Below are 13501 nucleotides of genomic sequence, written 5' to 3'. Positions count from 1 at the left end.
TAAGAAGAATTAGTGCTGACTTTGTTCAAGACTAACAGTTTCATCTACACTTTCCCACCATGGCTGCTCATGACTCTGGCATCTTGTTCTTTTCATTATCTAGAAATTCTTGTTCATTCTCTTAAAGGACTGGCTCCTTCTTAGCATCCCAGTGAGTTGATGTCTTCGCCATTAAAAATAAGAAAAGGGCTTCCCTGGTGGCGCAGTGGTTGAGAGTCCTCCTGCCGATGCAGGGGACACAGGTTCGTGCCCCGGTCCGGGAAGATCCCACATGCCGCGGAGCGGCTGGGCCCGTGAGCCATGGCCGCTGAGCCTGTGTGTCCGGAGCCTGTGCTCCGTAACGGGAGAGGCCACAACAGTGAGAGGCCCGCGTACCACGGAAAAAAAGAAAAAATCCTGATACTTCTTCCTCAAGCTACTACCAAATCATTCCAGAGGGAAAAGTGACTTAGAACATGGACTCTTGAACCACATTGCCTATAGTTTAAATAATACCAGTTCTATTGTTGCTAACTGTGGGTTTGGGCAACTTACTTAACCATTCCATGCCTCAGTCTCCTCATCTGTAAGAATGGGGATAATCATAATAACAACTATCTCATCATGCAGAGCTGACAATGAAATAAATTAATTGTCAACCACTTAGAACAGTGTCTGACACATTATAAATGCTATGCAATTGTTAATTAAAATATATAATTGTTAAGCATTAGCTATTACTACTTCTTTCATTTCTTTGGTCTTATATCTTCCTATAGCTACCATCCAATCTCTCTATTGCCTTTCATCACCAAATTTCTCAAAAAGATGGCTTACGTTGCAGATTCTCCACTAATTGCCTCCTTTTCCTCATGTCTTTCATTCCTCGACCCACTCCCATACTGAAACCACCCTCTTCAAAGACGCCAATGGCCTCTTAAGCTGCGAATCCAAAGTTTCTTTTCCTTCCATTTGCCTTCTAATATCTGACTTAGAATCTCTTCCTCCCTTTGGAGAAGGCACTCCAGCTTCCCCTCAGCCATCACCTCTCCATACACTCCAGACCTTAACGCAGGCCTTCCCAAAGGTTCTTCTCGGCCTCTTGTGCTACCCTCTCTCCCTGGTGATGTAATCCACACTGCTGTCTTCAGTTACTGCCTACACGCCATTGCCTCTTACACCTACTAGGCCTGACATTTCCCCCTGAGCACCAGCCCAAAAGCCTGACTGGCCAGACAGATAGATAACCTATCAAATATTCAGTTACAACATGTCAATCTTCTCCCTCTCATGTGTTGCTGCAAGTCTTTGTTTTGATATTTAGCCTCAAAAGCTTGAAATCTTAGAGTCTTTGTTGTTTTCTACCCCTACATGCCTTTGCATTTTACAAATCAGTTGTCACCTCCCTTAGCTCAGTTGCTCCCCACAATGACCCTAAGAGCGTTATTTGATTAGTGATTTAGTAAGTCTTAATTTAGATGAGTCTTCTTTTCCCAGACCGACAAAATGAGCTTATTTGCCAATTCTCTTAAGAAAGGCTGGTATAACTCTGATTTACAAAGGAAGAAAATGAGGCTCATGAAGGTTAGGTAACTTGTTCAAGGTGTTGGAAGGGTCAAGTACAATAGTATGTGTAATGGAAGCTTCATGGACCATAAAACATCATGTAAGTACAAGGGTTTCATAATTACTAATAAAATATTAAATTATTCCTGATACAACAAATTTGGTAAATGTCATAAGAGAAGTACTAAGTGTACAGAACTACAGAGGGGAGGGAAATCCGTTTAGTTTGGGGTAATAAGGATCTTAGAAAAAGATCTGTCAAAATCAAGTGAAGAACATATGGGTTAGATTTCAGTTTGATTATCTTCTAAATGACCAGAGGTGAAGTCTAGCAGTTGCCAACCTAATTAGGCCTGGATGGGATACATTCAGAGACTTTGTCCCTTTCTCCCCAACCTTCCAAGTACTACACTGCCACTAATGATGACCCCCCCCATTATTTAAATGATTGAGACAGTCTTAACTTGCAATAATCCTTTCCCCAGACTGGCAAAATGGATATTTTGCCAATTCTTTTAAAGGACTCTTGTGAGGATTAGTGAGATTATGCTTGTACAGGGCTTGAGTTCTTACTAAGTAGAATGCTGAACAAATACTGACATAGTCCTTATTTAACCCAACTGACATTTCTTTTAATAGTTACTCATGAGTAGTGATACCTTGAGAACTAGGCCTGAAACTGGACCAGCTATGAGCTGTCTAGCCACAAAAATCAGGGGATGCCCCTTTACCTAAAAAGGTAGTCACAGAATGAGATATTACCACTCTTCTCTGACAGCTGTAAATATGTTATGTCACATTTATGTTCAGATCACTAAGAGGTCCTGTTCCTGGTGGGCTGGGGAGAGGCTACTTTCTCTACCTGAGTGGTCATCAGATGGTGTTCAGTCAGTGCCCCAGCCTGGGCCACTTTGTCCCAAGATGGGGGACAAAAGAACTAGAAAGAATAGAGCCAATCCCAGCTCACCAACAACTTCACAATCTGTTGAAGATGTAAGAAAGTTTTGTTTCACAAATTGCAGTGCCTGAATTAAAAAGTGAGGAGAGACCTCTCCTAGGTCCCAAAATCTTCCCTGTGGGTTGCAGTGGATGTAAAGGACAGGGAGTGGAGGAAGAGAACTGAGTCACTAACCAGGGAATAATTCATTTAGGTCTCTGGGTTTGGGGCTGTAAGTATTCACTGGTGCCGGCAGCTTTTCTCAAGGTTCTCCTGTTACCTACTTTCTTGAGCACCCCACCCCTAAGGAACACTAACCTGGAACGACAGTATCAAAAGAAACTCCCAAAGCTTAGTCCATAGCAGGACAGCTAGATGGTGGGAGGGCCAGCTGGAGAGGACCTCATCCCTACAGCCAAAGGGGGTGTGGGGAAAGAACCTACAACAAAGTACAGTTGGAAAGTGACATGCTTAACTAGAATTTTTTACTACTTGCTTCCAGTTGAAAAGGAAAACCTAGCCTATGATGTCAAAAGTATTGTCACTCACACAATTATGTAGGCAGCATAATTGACTGACAACCTCACTGCTCCTCTGGATCTTCCACCGTGGTCCTGCTGAGGCCACACTTCCTACGGGCTGCTCCCAGCCACTGACAAAGCACACAGGGCATAATGAGGCAGGCCCTTTCCTGCAAGACTCTTCCAGTAGGTGACTTTGGCTCAGGGACATCCTGTCAGGTTGGCCAAACCCTTCTTGTAACTGTGCTGTAGTCCATGATTCTTCCTACCCATTTCCCCTTCCTTGCGCCTCCCCTTCACAGTCACCAGAGCTGCATCGTGGTCTGAAAGCTCTTCCCAGCTTCTCTTCCTTCCCCCTTTAACCTTCACAGGCACCCACCTGTGAATCTCCTTCACATCTAATCCTCTCTTGGCTCTGTTAAGAGGACCTGAATTAGCACAGTCATTAACAATAATATATCTATTGCATTCTCTGTGGAGGGTACTCTACCAAGACTGAGGGATGGAGGAAGCATACAAAGAGATACAGGCCACAGTCCCTACTCTCAGGGAGCCTTTCACTGAATAAGTATCCCACAGATAACAATGGTGAACAGTAAAAAGAAGTATATGCTTCTAACACAATACTGTAATCACCTATTTACATGACTGTTTCCCTTTCTATATCTCAGTGGGACCAGTGCTTTTTAAACTGTAAGTCAAGACTTATTAGGGGGCTATAAAATCATAACAGCAGGTCACAACCAGCATCATTTAAAACAAAATAGAAGATACAGAGGCAGCATACATAATAAATATTGTGAAACTTTTGTGTCTATATATATATGTGTACACACAAATATATGTGTGTAATGGGCTGTGATGTAAAATATATTCCTTACTGGAACACTATTAAGGAATTTTGGGGGCTTCCCTGGTGGCGCAGTGGTTGAGAGTCTGCCTGCCGATGCAGGGGACACGGGTTTGTGCCCCGGTCCAGGAAGATCCCACATGCCGCGGAGCGGCTGGGCCCGTGAGCCATGGCTGCTGAGCCTGCGCATCCAGAGCCTGTGCTCCGCAGCGGGAGAGGCCACAACAGTGAGAGGCCCGCGTACCGCAAAAAAAAAAAAGGAATTTTGGAAGTGAGTAAACTGGACCATAAGCTTCCTGAGGACAAGGACAGTGTCCTTACTCAGGGCTACAGTCCCAGGGTCTAGGCGCTCAATATTATATGTAGGCATTCAATAAATATTTGTTGACTGTGTGTGCTTTTGATGGTTAACTTTAGAAGTCAGCTTGACAGGGCTTAGTGGTGCCCAGATAGCTGGTAAAACATTATTTCTGGATGTGTCTGTGAGGGTGTTTCTGGAAGGGATTAGCATTTGAATCAGTAAAGCTGAGTAAAGAAGATCACCCTCACCAATGCAAGTGGGCACCATCCCATCCCTTGAGGGTTTGAATAGAGTAAAAAGGATGAGGAAGGGTGAATTTGATTTCTCATTGAGCTAGGACATCCATTTTCTCCTACCTTCAGAATTCGGTGCTCTGGTTCTCGGGACTTTGGACTTGGACTTGGAATGATACCATTGGCTCCCCTGGTTCACAGGCCTTTGGCTGTAACTCCACCTCTTGCTTTCCTGGGCATCCAACTGGCAGATGATAGATTGTGGGACTTCTCAGCCCTATAATCACATGAGCCAATCCCTTGTAATAAATCTCTTTTAAAATATCTCTGTGTATCTCCTATTGGTTTTATTTCTCTGGAGAAGCCTGCCTAATACCGTGCTGAATAAGACAAAGAGAGTCACTTCACAGAGGAGAGGAAACCTGAGTTAGACGTTGAAAAAAAGGACTGGATTTAGAAAACTGGAGAGGAAAAGCAAGAATAGGCAGGGGGCATGATATGAGCAGAGAATCAAAGGTCAAGATGCTCATAATATACTGGGGAGATTGAGTAGACCAGTTATTTTGGCTTAATGCCCATTAGAGTGGAAAGAAATAAGGGAGGAAAAAGAAGTTGGCCGGAAATTTATGTCAAAATGACCAACACAGTTCTCCAAGCATGTGTTTTTGCAATGATAAGGTGATAAAGTAATCATGATAATGACAAAATCATACCCAGAACTTATACAAGGCATCTTTTAAAGGTCTCAAAGCATGTTACTATGCTGCATTATTCATCTTCTTGATAATTCTGTGAGACAGGTTCAGGGAAGTTATCAATCATCTCTATTATACAGGTAGGGAAACGCGGATAGAGGCAGTGAGAGTATCTTAATTCCACATCCCTATAGTGAGCAGCAGGCTGGAGTTCTTTGAAATGCAGTCGCCCCATTTCAGCTACCTTTTCTAGGGCCAATCTCCGTTGTTAATGTGTGTCCCAATTCCCATTCTGTATAAGTCTGTAGATGTTTATCTTTTCCAGGCAACTAACTGGACTTAAAGCCACTTCTCCACCTTGTCCCTTGGAAAGGTGGACTGGTTACATCTTCTCCTTTAGTGGCATACAGATATTTCTCACTGACACCTAAAATGAAGTCTTTGTGTCTAAAGCTAATAGAGCCAAATGACACATGGGTTTTAAGGTGAATTGCCAGTCTAATATACATTCATTCTGTTAGTCTACTGGAGTCTTCTGCCTTTGAATTCCATCAATTTCTCTCTCTTTAGGCTGTTCCTTCCTACCCCTCTCCCCTCTTTCGCCACTGATGAGACATGATACATAATCTCAGATACTGATTACCAAATCTAGTGAAAAAATTGAATGGTCCACAAACCTCCTCAGCCTCCAGTTACTGCCTTTTATTCTTCATGGCCCACACTTTTCCCCACTTGGGCAAAATAAGAGGTGATATACCAACTGAAACTTCCTATTCTTATCAAGCAGAAAATAAATAGCAATCTCAGAGCATACCAGTTGCCATAATGCTTGTCCTTTCTTTCCAGTCTTCTCTGTGGGCAGGCCACCTCCCTTGATGCTCTGTGGCTTTAGATCAATTACATGTTTTCTAGTCCAAGCTGGGCCTAAGTGTATTTGTGACTATGGTCTTTGCTAGAGATTAAACCTTTCTTGGGGTTCTAATCTATTGCCCCCTGAGTTTGCTATTGTAGCTCTTTTTGATTTCCCTTATTGAATTATAATGATCCTGCATTTGGGCTCCAGAATTATAGGCAATCATAAAACCCCAAGCTTAGAAATTGATTAGGTAGTTAACTAGGGGATCTGAGAGTGAACTTCTATAGAAGATGACTAAAATCATTCATTCATTTATTCAACATTTATCGAATATGTAGTGTATGTTAGGCAGAGTGCTAGGGGCTAAGGATATAGATAAGACATTTCTCTACCCTCAAGGCAGTTTTAGTCTACTGGAGACTTCAGTGGAATTGCAAGTTTATGATTTAGTAGAATTCCTACTTTAAAAGTCATTTGGTGGTTATCAGGGGCTGAGGGGATGGGGGAATTCAGGAGATGTTGTTTAAAGGTACAAACTTGTAACTAGTAGATACTTCCTGGAGATCTAATGCACAGCATAGTCATTATAGACAATACTGTATTTTAAACTTCAAAGTTGCTAAAAGACTAGATTAGATCTCAACTGTTCCCACCTCAAAAGAAGTGATAATTATGTGACACAATAGAAGTGTTAACTAATGTTAATATGGTGATCATATTGTAATATATAACTGTATCAAATCAACACATTGTACACCTTAAATTCTTACAATGTTATATGTCAATTATATTTCGATTAAAACAAAAGCCCTTTGGTTTCATTTCAAATCAGAATACATCCAGCCACTGAGGTTGCCTGCTTAGAGGATCAAATTGCTGCTATGGGATTTAGATTCAAATACATTTATTTTAATTTTAAAAATCACCTAAAATTTTAGGAAAATTATAAAGCAATTACTGAGATGCAGAATGAATACATCAGGTAAGCATGTTTACTTACTAGAAAAATCAATTCCTGACAGGTAGAGCTGGTGGCAAGGAATCTTGATAATTTGTTCCAGTATTGACAGTTGACAATACATATGAAAGTACCTTTCCATTTGTAAAGGGAAAACAAAGCTGTTGTTATTGATACACAGTACTCTAAAAATCTGTGACTGTGGGAATTTCGTGTGATTGGATATGAGTCTGGAGACCTGACAAATCAGCCACTAAGAAGAATAATTTGGAATTTTCTTGACCCTTTTAAGCTTTAGACTTTTTTGCTTATGAAATATAGTTATAGCTCATCTACCTACCTCACTGGTTGGAACTGATGAACAAATGAGATCATGAGAATTAAAGATGTAGACACCATCTTTTCCCCTTACCCAGTAATCAACATCACAAGTCTACTTTCAAGGGAGGGAAGTGAAGTAAAGGGGACTGCTTTTTCCTGGTGAAACCCTGTGAAGAGAGAGGAAGAAGTGGTAGATAATGTGGTTTCTTGGCTCACCACCTCCCTGAGTATTAGTCTCAGTGAATCACTAGCCTTTGATACAAGAGAAGCAGGTTTTTTCGGAAACCCTATAGCATATTTCCCTGCTTCTGCCTGGAACGTCAAACATTTATTGTGTCTACCTCATGAAAGACAATGGGCTTCAAAGATGAAAAAGGTATAGTCCCTGCTCTCAGGGAAAGTTGAGATGGAAAGTGACCCCTAGAAGCTTCAGGGCGGAGTGGTTCACAAAACAGACAATGGAAAGGGAGATCTTTATTAGTTAACTTTATCAGGGTCAAGATTAATTCTGAAACTTTAGAAGATATGCTTAAACAAAAGCTGAATAATTATTCTCATAACTGGACAAGATGCATCAGATCTCATTTGCTAGAGTGAAACAACAGATCACCCAGAATAATGGAGCTTCTTGCTTGCTGTGGAGGTACCTTAGATTTCATTCCCAAACTTTCTCAGATGTGAGGTTTCGAGAATAATCAAGGTGGAGTAAGACATTGAAAAGCAACAAAATGATAGAACACTGGAAAATAACAGAAATGGGTAGGCAACTTCAGGGGAATTTGTAATTGAAGAGGGATGGCAGATCATGGCATGAACTAAATAAACTGTGTATTCACTTTGCAGCAATTATGTTACTAATTAGTGTGAAGGTAATCTAAATGAAAGATTTTAAAAAGGTGACATCTAGATTCATTTCAAGTTTTTTATTAATGTGTTATTAAGTTTGTTTAAATCTTCTTTTATAGTGTCTAAGTATAACCTGGGCCAAGACTAAGTCTGGTAACATTGAATATTGAATGGATAAAGACTTGTCCTTGATCTTCTTCTTCTAAAACCCCTTTTAGTCCTTTATTTCCCTGCATCTTTGGGCACCAGACAAAACCTGCCTACCTAGGTGAGAACCCTGTTGTCTAAACCTCTCCCTGACCTACACACACCATCAGCACTTGTGTTCTGGATCTAATTTCAACATGACCCTGCTCTCCACTGAGGAAAAAACCCAGTGAATCAACAGCAGTATAGAGCCTCCATTAAAGGAGAAAATGGAGCTGGTCCAGAGACAGAGATGGATTTAGAGAGCTAGGAAGGGAACAAGGGAAGCCGAAGGAGGAATGAGATTAAAAAAGGAGATGGTGAACCATTAGGCCAAATGCTGAAGAGCAGTCTTGGACAACTGAGAAGAGTTGGATTTAGTGATTAGAACTGATGAGCTGAGTAGAATGAGAGGAGAAAAGACAGAATGCAACATGTTAAGGAAAAAAATCAGCCCGTGAAGAAATGGAGACAGGGTTATAAAAATAATGATGATAACCAATGTTTATTGGGGAACTTAGCTGTGTGTCTAGAACTCCACAAAACACTTGGCATGTATCATCTCCTTACAGAGACCCTATTAAGTAGGCACTATCATTATCCCCCTTTTAGATGAGCAAATTGCAACACAGACTGGACAGTAATTTATGCAAGTTAATTTACTCTGATACATTACCCATAATCTGGAGCTGATGAAGCTCAGATCAAACTCAGAACTGTTCAACTCTTGACTGCCAGCTTACTGTGATTCTCACTCTAGATTTGTTTGATTCAGAGGAAGGAAATAGTTTTATCTGTATCTCATGAGGAGAATGTGGTTTGGGGGAACTTTTTGTTAAGACGGGGAAGCTGTAAGGATATATGTGAGCAGATGGGAGAGGAGCACTGGAGATGGAGGTTGAAGATATAAAAAGATGAGTCTACTGAATGGAAACTTGCAATTGATGGGATAGAATTTCCCAAGGATAGAAAGAGCTCTGATTACAAACACAGCTGGAAAAGTTAACTTAAGACATAAGAAAAGGAAGAAAATGCTTACTGGGTTTGATGATCAGGAAATAATTTTGTTCGCAATAGCTTTAAAACTTCGATTTTACAGATGAAGTCAGTTGTAAACAAATATTCAGTTATTTCTCAGATGAGTTATGCACGCTGTCAAGTAGAGTCGACAAAAGCATTGCCTGTCATTTCTAATTATTTTCTAGACACTGATTATGATGATGAAAAACAGTTTATCAGTACTCCATCATGTGAAATATTTACGTTGCTCCATTCATCTGAGAAATTATATTCCTCAGGTAGCCTCTGGATAGGTAGGGCATGTCAATTGGAATTCTTTTGATTTCAAGGGTCAGGAACCCAACTGGAACTAACTTAGGTAAAAGAGGATTGCCTTGTCTCACACAGCCAGACCCCAGGAAGGACAGGGATGTAGCCAGCCTTGGGAGAACGGGAACATGGGGCTTGAATAGCAGCAGGATTCTCTATTCCTTATCTCTGTTTCTCTCTGCTGCTAACTTCATTCACTCCTACTCCAGGCTACAAGCTGTCCCTGGGTTCAATCTCCATCCCTTCCCTACCAGAAAGAAAGAAAGGCACTTTTCCCAAACTCCAGTGTGAAAATCCCAGGGAAAGGCTCAGAGTGCATTAACCTGGGTCATGTTCCCAACTCATGGGGCCAATCACTGACCAGAGGAGTGAGGTCAGCTCCCATCCAGACCACTTGCGGCCAGGTGCAAGGTGGGGAAGTTCAGTTCTTCTAAAATAAGGAAATGCTGTTTCCAGAAGAAAGAACGGGTGATGGTCAGAAACAAATAATAAAAATCTACTGCCTAAGTGTAGTCAGTTCTTTTACTGATGGGGAAAGTGAAGCACAGAGGCATTAGAAAATCAACTCAGAGTCTTCTTGAGTAAGAACGGACAATAGATGCGGTTCTTTTTATTAATCTTGCTGCTAACTTATTCTGGCTATTGTGTTAAAAGTTGGATTTGGTTTTGGTCGTAATGATTGCTGTTCCCCAGTTGTATTCTTTGTAAGCAAAGAGCAGTATGTGACTAGGAGTACGTATTTCTGGATATATCCTCAAGAGTCAGCTTCCCTCTTCTCCATAGAAAGTAGTAGGAAAATACTGATAAAAAATTTACCTTGGGCCACCAAGACTCTGCTTGATTCAGGCCTGTCTTCACCTGCAGAGTCATAATGAGTGAGCCCCACCTGCAGAGTCATAATGAGTGAGCTAAGAAATAGGAAACTTCAGCTCCATCTGGTCTGCGGACACAAGCCTTTGAGCTATCATTTCATTTGTCACAGTTCATTTAAAGTGAGAACTTGCTTCCTTCCCAGTCCTGAGACTATAGACATTTAGGCATTCTAGAATATGGACGACATGTCCAATTTGTATCTCTTCACTTTAAATATTTTAAAGGAATTGGCATATTTCACACAGCTTAAGGATAATTTTCTCCTCGTTAATGAAAGGAATTTGCAAAAGTAATTATTGAATACTTAGAAGTAAAGCAGAACATAAGGATTATCATTGTAGGCAGAGCTCTTGGAAATACATATACATGAAAAGAAGGCAACGTGAACTTGAATAATGCTTATGTCTAATTTATTGTGTGCAGATCTTTGGCTGGAATGCTGAAAGATTCATTGAGGAAAACTCAATTCATTGTTTCAGTGTTGAGAAAATAAAAGGGACTTTTCTATTAACCTCCAGATTAGTAAGTACAATACACAAAACATGTTTCTTAACTAGCAGAATGGCTTTTAGGACTAAAATTAGTCCTAATGGATATTTTTCGAGTATTTCCTGTTCTCTGCCACCCACTCATTCAGATTCAGATTCAACTAACTGTTTGTGATTGACTGCTCTGTTCTGGCACTTTGCTACATGCTCCTATTACCTCGTTTGATTCTCAATTCAACTTCCGAGGAGTCTCAGCATTCTCATTTTACAGAGACTTAAGGAAATTACGAGCCTTAAGTAAGGCCTGATCTGTGTTGAGTGAGGAGCTGGGGTTCTGGCATCAGAATCTGTTTTTTTCCAGATACCATGACCTGTGCTCCTTCCTCTGACCCTTGTCTCCATTTTATCAGAGTCAGTGACTTGTATCAACATTTAGATATCAAACAGCAAAAGGAATGGGAGTGAGAAGAAAAATATTCTTTCCTCGCTAATTTCAATTTTGTGAACAAAAAAATCAAGCCGTTTGCAGAGAAATAACAAAGAATAGAGCAACCATAGCTTGAGTAGTCATGAGGCATGATCTAAAACCATCTGTGCTTTCCCATGTCTTTTGCGTGTGTGTCTGTTTGCTTTCTGTAGTGTCAACAAGTTCTCTGTGTGGCAGAAAGGCGTGAAAGATGAAACACAGCAGGTTTGAATTACAGGGTTGTATGGGTAGGGGCTATCCCCCCCACTCATGGAATTTTATTTACTGATTGAAAGCCTTGTGTAGCATGTGTTCAAAGATAGCTGTGTCTTGGAAGAAGCGATATCACCCTGGTGATATCAGAGGGTCATGTAGCCATGTGGGACCTTAAGATAAACAGTCCTGCACACTCTGTCCTAGTCAATACACAATTTGCCAACTTCACATGAAATGTCCTTTGGCAAATAAAAAGGTTCTCTTAGGGAAACATAGGATGGATACATGCTGGTATTTTTACCTCAAATTAAAATAGAGTTATCAAGTGGATTATGAAGGAACAAAAATTAATTATTCCTGAACACATCACCCTAATAATAAAACTAATTTCATTTTTGTGTATTCCCTTCCTGGGGACATCGCTGTCTTTAGGATGCATCACTTTGGCTCCTGTGGTCTCTTTTGAAGAATGACAGTTTGCAAGAGTTGGAATGCCTGACCTTGTGTTTTACTGTGCAAGGTCATGGCCCTCAGCAGTATGGTTGCATGGTGTTTGTTTGTCCTTTTATGCATTCTCTGGTGGTGTCTAGATGTTCAAACCAACATACTAAGAATAGAATAAGTGTGCTAAGGAAGACCCATTTCTCTGTAGCCCGGCTCTCCCCGGTCATTTCTGGTACAAAAGTCAGACCTCAGGGACTGCTTCCTGATCATGCATTTTCAGTTTCTTAAGTAACTGCAACAGGAAACCATGAGGCTAGGCCTTATTTCCTAAGATGCATTGTTTTTGTCAGCCCATTGCTCCTATCACTATTCAGCTTCTAGCTTTTTACATTTTTAAATAAATCTCTTTTTTTTTCTTTTAAAAAAAAGAAAGGTCATGCTCAAAATGCAACACTCATTGCTGCCAGTAAAAGCAATGAAAAACGAAAAAGATATAGGAGCTCTTCCACTGTTCACTAGGCTTCCTTCGACTATAGGTCAACCCTTCCATGCTTGTTTTTCTGGGAACAAGCAGGAGGACAGAGAAATAGCTTCAGGAGGGTCACCTCGATGCACACAAAGTTGAATGACTCACCCCATTTTATCACTCTTCTCTCCCCCAGCTCCCCGCTCTCTCCTCTTTTTCTCCCTGTTCCTTGTCCATATTCTCCCTCCTCCCTTTTCTCCCTTATATCCTTTTATCTGGACAGGTTTTTAATATTGTTAGAATATTAAGATTAGTGAAATAATACTTGAGTGTTCTGATGACCTCCGAGGAAGGTTCTTTGGATTTCCTTGTTCCCTCATAACTAATGTCTTCTCTGGGAGTAAACTGTTCATCCATCAAGCATATTAGCTCTTCTCCAGCAAGTTAACCATTCATTAGGTGATTTTTTTTTCAAGATTAAGGCCAAGGATCTGTATTGGCTCCTCGCGGGGGAGGAAATGGAAACAATTCCAAGGGCTGCTGTCCTTGGGTGAAGAGGAGAGCAGTACCATTGCGGGGAGTTTGGCGGGGGGCATTCGAGGCCTTCTATAATCTGCCCCAAACTACCTTTTCAGCCTTGTCTCCTACAATCCCTGACAGGGCTGTAGCCTTCTCTCAAGATAAACTGAACTTCTTTCTTTTCCCTTAGGATATGAAGCAGGCCCCAGACCTTAGCTTATATGCTCTTCCCACTGCCTGGAAAGCACCATCCCATACCTGAAACATGACAGGCACACACGCAGTACCTCACATGCTCCTTCTGCCAGGGAAAGTGCATCTATCCTTGAAGGCCCAGTCCTAGGCCCATCTCTTCCTCTGCCTTCCTTGAGTAGCTCACCTTGCTCCATCCCTTCTTTTCTTCTCTGAACACCTACAGCACTTACCTGTGTCAGGCAAAAGTTAATCTCCA

The sequence above is a fragment of the Hyperoodon ampullatus genome (assembly GCF_949752795.1).
Source record: "Hyperoodon ampullatus genome assembly, chromosome: 2".
NCBI classification, from domain to species: domain Eukaryota; kingdom Metazoa; phylum Chordata; class Mammalia; order Artiodactyla; family Ziphiidae; genus Hyperoodon; species Hyperoodon ampullatus.
This window is presented reverse-complemented; position numbering follows the sequence as displayed.